Genomic DNA, 8,313 nt, shown 5'->3' with positions numbered 1-8,313 from the left:
ACAAAAAACAAAGCAACATAACAAAACGTATCATAACACGATGCAATGCAACACAGCAGATCATCTACAGAAATGTATTTGAAAATCTACAGGGCTCTCTGGGAACAGAAGTATCATATATTTTAAAATCATTCTAATGGAATACAATCAATACGATGACTTTGTAAACCTACAGGAAGTTTTTCATTATCAACTGAATACTTTGGATGCTTTTCTGTATGGGCGACATGCAGGCTTACATGGTAATATCAGTAAATCTAAAAGGTACAGCTTCCCATATTGTGCTTATTCTGCCATGACAATTAAAGATGTTTTCAGAGGTTTTTAGTATTTTCTGTAAATGTTTGTCCTATTTCCACTCATATTGGAGGACATTTTTCCATTGTCTTTAGTACGAGTGACAAAGTTGTGGAGTGTAAGGACAGTAGGGTAAGCTAAGGGCAAAATTGGTGAGTGCCATCATGAACTGATATACATACTATATATTACAGAAATAACACAGAATTCCCATTTTGGAAAGAAAATATAGGAAGAGAGTGATAGGAAGAAAGAAAATACAGATCTTCCAGAGATCACAAAGCCAGACCTAGCAGCTATTTATTGCAGCTCCTAAAAGTTTTGAAGTGCAGCCTGTAAGGATGAAATTCATGGCTTTGGGGGGACAGCTCAATCAGACTCCCAGAGCAGAACGGGGCTGCTCTCTGTTTGTCACTGCAAGGAAGGGCTGCGAAGCAAACAAAGGGGAGTGCAGCCACTGTGCAACCACTAAGCCACCTCTGCCTTCTCCCTGAAGGCTTGTCTGAGGAGCATGTGGTAGGTCTCACTCCTCTGTGCTGTCGGGCTGAGTGTCCCCTAGGCATGCTTATTTCCCAAGCTCATTCTTTCTCAGTGCGTGTGCAAGACAGGATCAAGATGGAGCTTCACTGAATTTCCATTCTTGTTTTCAGAGAAAACACAAGTTTGCAACAACCAGAACAGGAGATTGCAGGAACACAGTCACTCTGAAGATGAGTGAATACATGTGTAAGTGCATATGTATGTAAACGCACAGATACTCATGCCACAAGTCTAAACAAGAATATTTCTGCTATAGTTATCGCCTCTTAGAGCTTCTGGTCTGAAGGGAATGTGAATTGGTGATGAGATGTAATCACCTTTGCCTGGATTTTATATGCTTTGAACACGGGGAGGCACAAACACACGGGGTGTGGAGGAAAATAAGCAATTGTATTTCTGTTTTGCCTATCTTTATCGCATGAGCTCGACACAGGGTGACTCACCAGCAGCAGGTGGCCTGCAGTTCTGCTGGGCAGATCAGTGGTGGCAGGCTGGGGGCTGCTGGCCCTATATGGCAGCCCAGAGGGGAACTAAAAATAGTTTGCAGACTTCCAGCCTAGTAAAAGCATCTGTGGGCTTTGAGCAGAGTCTGCTTCTGAAGGTAAGAATCGGAGCTGGTCTATTTCATCTGCCATTTGTGCTGTTTATTTTTTTTTTCCTCCTTTCTTTTTCCTGTGTGAAGCTTGCCTTGGCAGTGCATCTGCAAGTGTTATCTGGCAGAAGGCCTGGAGTCGGGAATTGTAAACAGTTACTTTCTCTGTTTGTAGAAACAGGGCGGGGAGTGGCCAGCTAACGGAAATCAGTGGGACTGAGGGCATTTGCAGCTGAGGAAGAGACAACAGGGCCTGCAGGACAGCTCTGCGTGCCCTGTGCTGAGCTACCTGCTGTGGTGCAGCCCTGCTGCCCAGAGCCCCGCAGCCATGCTGGGAGCTGCCCTGGCTGCTCGTGTTCGTTAGGCCTGCGCCTCCCTCAGACCCTGACGAGGGAAAGCAACAATCTCATTTTTGCTCTGTGATGCCGGGTCAGCTTGTGGTAACGTCAGCACCAGCAGCCAAATGGATGTTAATTTGAGAGGGAAAAGGACTGAACCCAAAGTAATATAGGCTTGCCTGTGTAATTATCGTTGCTGGCTGGTGGGGAAGGAAGGCCTTGTTCACCCCGGGCGTTTCTGTGGCTGCCAGGCTGTCATGCACCAAGCTGGGAGAGGGGGACAGGAGTGCTGTATTCATCCAAGAGGGACTCTAATTCCCTGTCATCCCCAAATGATGACATCCTGCTTACTTCAGACCAACAGGCAATGGAGATGCACCCACCAATATGGTGGGTAGGATTTAGCTGCAGGTGGCTGTGAAGGAACTTTTCCCATTGAGTCCAGAGTTCAAAATCCTGTTCTCTGCAAGCAACCACAGAGAGGAGTATGTAGTTTTACTTAGGGTTCAGTGTTGCATTCCCAGGCTGGTGAAAAGAGTCAACGCTGGAGAAAGTGACTATATGCTTGAAGGCTGGGCAGCCTTGCTAAGTGCTAGACATAAACTCAGGAGAAATCCTATTTGGCAGCAGAGAGAATCTGCTGGGCTTGGCAGTCTGAAACTGCTGTACGATAATGGTTTTCTTCTCCAATAAACCAATGCATTGATTGGGGTAAGCAGGAAGGATCAGTCCCAGTGGAGCTCTGCAGGGTGTTGTTACCACGCTGCTTACTTCCCATGGTCAGAGCTGATCTTCGTGTGCTTCCCTCTGCTGAGCAAACTGGATGTGACAGAAGACAATGTAATTTAGTTTTTTTTTTTCCCTCTTTCAGAAAATGAATTGCTACATATGATCTCATATGCTCACCCTTGCATATTTATGGGGATCTAATGGGGAAAATCTAATTTTCATTGTGCATGCCACTGGTTAGCACAAACTTAATTTTGCAGCTTCTAAACAAATTCTTCTGACAAAATAACATCGTGGCACATTGAAACAGAGCGGGTATTTTAATACAAGCACACTGAATAATCAGTTCTTCCTAAAAGCACACACAAATACTATCTTCACAGTAGCTAAGTGAGCAGTTAGTTGCAAGATGGCACGTGAGTTTGCAAAGAGTTGTTCCCCAACCTGTGCATGTGCTCTCCAATGCTCTTGAATTGACATTTGCTACGAGAGGGTGCACACAAATGATTTGCAATTGAGAGGGCTCTAGCTTGTTTACTTGTCTTAATAACTCGTGACAAGGACATCAAGGTCCAAACCATGCTGGGCACGCTCATAGGAAGGAGGTAACCACAGATGCTGTCGGTAATCTTACTGGGAAGATTACAGCAGTTCTTTGGGCTGGTCCTCTTTAGCTGGCCATCTGCTTTGCGTTCCCTGGTGGCACTTGGGTTTGGATCTCCAGTTTGTTTGTCATTTCAGTCTCCCACTTTATTATTTCCAGAGCCAAGTGAACTGCTGCCAATTCCAATGCAATGAGATTGCATTGTGAGCTTTGCGACATGGTATACTTTTTTTTTTTTATCTTCAAGGCTCAGCTCCTGGAATTAGTTGATTATGCTGGAATCCCAGCATTCATTAAAAGGAAGGGGAAAAAAAGGGTAAAAAAATATAGGGTGGATCTCTGCTCCTCATGAACTGAGAAAAAAGCTTGTGAGAAGATCCCTGCAGACAGTAACTCAAACTAAATAAAAAGAGGCCTTTTTTTTTTTCCCTTCAATTTTTTTTTCCCCCAGTATCAGCCTCTTTTACAGACAATCATCCTGTTTCTGAGTCTCTCACTCACAGTTTTTGAATGCTGGGTGCTGGCAAACCTGAGCAGCAGCTGTTCCTTCCTAAAGGCAGGGAAAATGAGTAGAGCCGTCCCTACGAGGACGAGTGATTTCTCTCAGCCTGCTCTGCCTTTCCCTCTGCCCCCATAGCACACTGCCACCTGCGGCCATGGCAGGGGCGTGAACCCACTCCCACAGCTCTGAGGACAACCCAGATTCCAGAAATCCAGTGAGAAATGGGAGGACAGGAATCTGTGTTAAGCAGAACCGTGATTCCCTTGAGGTCAGGAGCAGCAGCTGCTGCTGTCACTGACCTCATAACTTTAAATACTCTTGGCTAAGGCGGTATGGCATTTGTGTTTGTGGCACATCTGAGCTGCGGGTAGGGCTTGCTCAGTTTTGGGGTGGAGGCTGTCCCTGTTTCCCCAGCTTGAGGCTATATCTGGGTACAATTAATAGATCTGGGGAGTGTCATTTATACTTCAGTTTGCCTTAGGTTCGCTTCCTCTTTTATTTTTCAGTGGGAAAAGAGATGACATTGAAGACTGGTTTGAACAAAATATGTTTGCTGGCCTGGATTTTTCATCACTCTGGGCTGGGGCCTTAGGGAAACATATTTGCTTTTATTGCTTTTTCCTGTAACTAAGTGGAATTAGCATTCCCTGCCATTGCTGGCCAACTGGATCTTTAAAAAGAACTTTAAAAAATATATATATACTTACGAACATATCAGAATTCTTCAGCAATAGTCTTGCAGGCATACCTCTGACACTGCAAGGCTGAGCAACATCTCCATGTAACTTACAAGTAGGAGTGCATGCACAGAGGTGCGTGTACAGGGCAGGACTTAGTGCACTTGCCATGCATTGTGGTCTGATTTTGGAGTGGCCCTGTGCAGAGCCAGGACTTGGACTCAATGATCCATATGGGCCACGGATTTTACAGACCTTTGATGAACCCATCCCTGGAGGTGCTCAGGGCCAGGCTGGATGGGACCCTGGGCAGTCTGAGCTGGTGGGGGACAACCAGTCCATGGCAGGGGTTGGGGCCTGGTGATCTTTAAGGTCCCTTCCAACCTAAGCTGTTCTGTGATTCTATCAGCCAAATCTTGGCACTTTATTGGAATGTTATGGTAATCTGGACTCACATAGTCAAGGGGAAAAGCCTAGACAGGAATCCATGTATACAAGCGCAGCTTTGTCCTAGTGAATATCAATCAGTAGCCACTGAGTTTACTGTGAACTTTGATCTTTAGCTCCAGAACGTGAGAAAAAGCATTCATTGGTCTGATAGAACCAAACTATTTGTATACAGTGGCAAAATAAGCAACATTTTAAACAGTGTTTCCACCGATCCCGTCTGTAATGAATGAAACTCGAACAGGGGAATTATGAAGCCTGTTGGTATAGAAGCCTTTGTAGCAGCGCTGGGAGCTGAGTGCAGCTGCCTCAGGGATGCCATGCCCCCACTTTGCACGTTGGGTGTTCTGGGAACTGCAAACCCAGCGCTGGGCTGGGTGAGGGCTTAAGTGAGCAACGAACCGTGCTTCCTTCATTTTTGCTGGATCCTTTGGAAAAACCGCACTGTCTTATCCAAAACCTTCAAGAGAGGAGGGAAGGGGGGGGGGGGGGGGGGGGGGTGGCGTAAGGATGCCCATGGAAGTGCCCTCCGGTGGCAGCCACGCCGGGTCGGGGCTGGTGCGGGGGGAAGATGCGGAGCGATGCACACCGCTGCATGCAGTCTGCTCCCCTGGGGCCATCTGCTAACCACAGCCCCTGGCCGTCTCCTCCGAGAGACGCTGCTGGCGGCTGGCCGCGGTCTGATCTGCTAAAAGCTTGTGGAAGGGAGAGGGTTGGGGGAAAGGAGGAGGGGGAAAAAACGGGGGGGGGGGGGGAGGGGGGACGGAGGAAGGGAGGAGAAGAAATGAGGGGGAAAGGGAGACGGGAAGAGGGGGGTGGGAAAATGGGAGGGGATGAAAAAAAAAAGGGGGGGGAAGGGATAAATGGGGAGACGGATGAGAAGGGGAAAAACGGGGGGAGAGGGAGAAAAGTGGGGCGGAGGAGACTAAAACGGGAGAAAAGAAAGGAAGGAATAAAAGGGGGGAAAGGAGAGGGGAGAAACATCAGGAGCGCTCCCGAGGGGGCGGGCGCGGCGGAGCGGAGCGGGTGGGGCGAGGCGGGAGGGAGGGGAGGGGAGGCTGCGGGAACCGGGCCCGCCTCCGACGCCGCTGCCCCCCCCCCAACCGGGGCCGGGGCGCCGCGGCCGCGTGTCGGAGGCGGCGCGGCTCAGCGCCGCGGCGTTGAGGCAGCGCCGCGCCCCCGCTGCCGGAGGAGCCGCTCCGCCGCCGGCCCCCGCGCTCCCGCCCCCGGCGGCGGCCCCGGCGGCGGTGATGTCCTGAGGGGCCGAGCCGCCCCCCCCTCCCCACCCCGGTCCCTTCGGCCGCCCGGTGCTCAGGTGAGTGCAGCGCCCGGATGGGGACGGCCGGGCTGCGCCCTGCCCTATCCGCGGCCAGGCAGCCTCGCACTTGGCGGAGTTTCGGGCTCTCGCCCCGGCTGCCCTTCGCGAGGACCTTTCGGGTCCGCCTCCGATCCGCGGTAGCGCTGCCCCGCGCGTCCCTCCGCGGCGGCTCTTGATTCCCCTTCCCTGGGAGCAGAGCCGTTCTTCGCCTCGGGAGATGCCTCCTGGCTCCGGGGCTGAGCTCTGCGGCGTGCGTACAGGGGGGTTCCCGAGGAGACTTACGGCAGTGCCCCGCCGGGCTGCGGGGCCGCGTGGATGGAGCCGCCGAGCGCGGTGCTGACAGCCCGGAGGGGGATTGGGCAGCCCGGGGTGAAAACGGGGCTCCGCCTCGGGAAGCCCCGGGACGCGGCCAGGCTGCCCAACAGGTGCGCTGTCTGCGGGCGGCCGCTCCTCAGCTCCGGGCGGCTGTGCCGGTGTGCGCTGCGCTGCCAGAGCGCTCCGAGATGCAAACTTCTGAGCAGGAGATGCTGCTGATGTGCGTGGGTGTTTCCCGCGGTATTATTATGAATAGATATATATGTATATTCTAACAAAAAGTTTCAAGGGAAGGAACGGATTTTCAGAGAGGAACTCGGTTCCTCAAGAATTGCAACACTGGGGAAGGCTGTTGGTTGTATCGACCGTGTGCTTCGTTTGCTGGTGGGCTTCTCATCTGGTAGCTGATACTGTGAAAGATGCATCTCTGTCTGCAGCGTTAGGAATGCTCGTTGGGGTGCCTTTGCTTTAGCACATGTGAAGTTCAGGTATAGCGTAAAATACAAAGGGGAAAAGAAAGTCAGATAAAAATACTTATTCGAGTGTTCCATGTAACCTTCCACGCTCCCCTGGATTCCCAAGTACTGCCTGTTAAGTCAACTTTTAAAACAGCTTCTCCCTATAGAGCAGTTCACATTTTTCAAGGGGAGAAAGGGTGGGTGAAATTGAATCGTCCAAATTAAGGCAAAATGAATTGCTTAATATTCAGAGGGGTTGATAAATGAACCATTAAATCAACACTTGCGTTGTGGCTCATTGAAAAGAAAAATGAACAGCTCTCAATTGTGTGCTGAGCAGAAGAGGTCGTGGTGACGTTCGTGCAGAGGTTTGCTGCTCTGAGCCCTCCTGTTAATGGATCTGTGTGCTCTGTGACATTCCCTGTGTGTGGGGATGAACTCCTGTGCCCTGCGAGCGCATCTGCTCTAAGTGAGCACGGTTGTCCCACTTCCAGCATCGTTTCAAAGAGGAGAAGTCTTAGTCGTGTTTCATTTGGTATACATTAACCTAATTCTATTGACTTCTCGTGGCGATGTGCATCAGTTGAGGATCCGCTCCGGTATTACAGACTGCTTTTCTTTGTGAGGAAGAGTTCTATTCCGAATGCCAGTTTGAGACAAAATGATCCTGATAAATGAAAAATAAGAGTCATGATTTGGAAACAACTGCAGCGAGACGACTGAGAGTAAAAGCTCTTCAGAGATCTTTGCCTCTCAGTAATACGGTGCGTGAACTTTGCTCCCGAGCTCCGTGATTAACAGAGGTACAGCTGTTCCAATATGCTGGTTGCTGCTGAGGAATTACCTCCGTCTTTCCCCCTTGAAGTCATTGATATTGGAGCGCAGTGAAGACATCGGCTCGCTCCTTATGGTGCCTCCTGGAGGCTTTTAGTGTTTGAGGAATTGTGACTCTTGTGCCCGTGTTGTCCTTTATTTGCGCCTCTCTGCAGGTGACTTAGAAAGGCTAGTGTTGCTTGCAGCTTTTAGAACTCAGGAAGTGGTGGTTCTTTTGTTGTGTGTTTCAGAGTGAACGCTACAAGCAGGAAATTGGAGGAATAGATCCTCCAGTTCACTGCTGTAGACAGGACTGGGAGTTGATGCATGGCTTTGGAAGGCTCCTTGTCTACCTTTCCTTTGGCCGAGGGCAAGCCACCACGCAGACCTGCAGGCAGGCAGGGCCGGCTGTTCAGGTGTTTGTAATTATGTAAAGGTGTTATGTAACGTGGGCTGCTGCTCCTTATTTAATGTGACGTGTGGATGCAGTGTGCGTGCATGGATCCTCTGGGTGATAGGTTATTAGGTAGTGCATTAGGAGCTGCTTGAATGCATGGAGAGCTTGGTAGGCTCTGTGATGAAGCAGATGGACAGGAAGGTATTTCCCTCACGAGACTCTGGATCTGGAAATGCCTTCAGATAGTGTGCTGGTATGTGCATTTTTGGAATTACTTGCTGTTCTT

General features: G+C 50.1%; 1 protein-coding gene across 9 annotated transcripts in view; it reads left to right on the top strand.

Moving 5' to 3' along the window:
* Positions 1-1,404: 1,404 nt before the first annotated feature.
* SGCD (sarcoglycan delta) overlaps positions 1,405-8,313 on the top strand; it is a 358,597-nt gene continuing 351,688 nt past the window's right edge. For 7 of the 9 annotated variants that reach the window (XM_040647163.2, XM_040647162.2, XM_040647165.2 and 4 more), the window contains exon 1: positions 1,405-1,438. The gene's annotated coding sequence lies outside the window, so the exon portion shown is untranslated. Of the gene's footprint in view, positions 1,439-5,827; positions 6,042-8,313 lie in introns of those variants that run through there. The other 2 variants (XM_046900443.1, XM_015293900.4) reach the window with 1 other exon arrangement.

Source organism: Gallus gallus, chromosome 13 (genome assembly GCF_016699485.2).
Source record: "Gallus gallus isolate bGalGal1 chromosome 13, bGalGal1.mat.broiler.GRCg7b, whole genome shotgun sequence".
Classification (NCBI taxonomy): domain Eukaryota; kingdom Metazoa; phylum Chordata; class Aves; order Galliformes; family Phasianidae; genus Gallus; species Gallus gallus.
The sequence above is the reverse complement of the archived record's forward strand: the minus strand, read 5'-3'. Positions and strand labels throughout refer to the sequence as shown.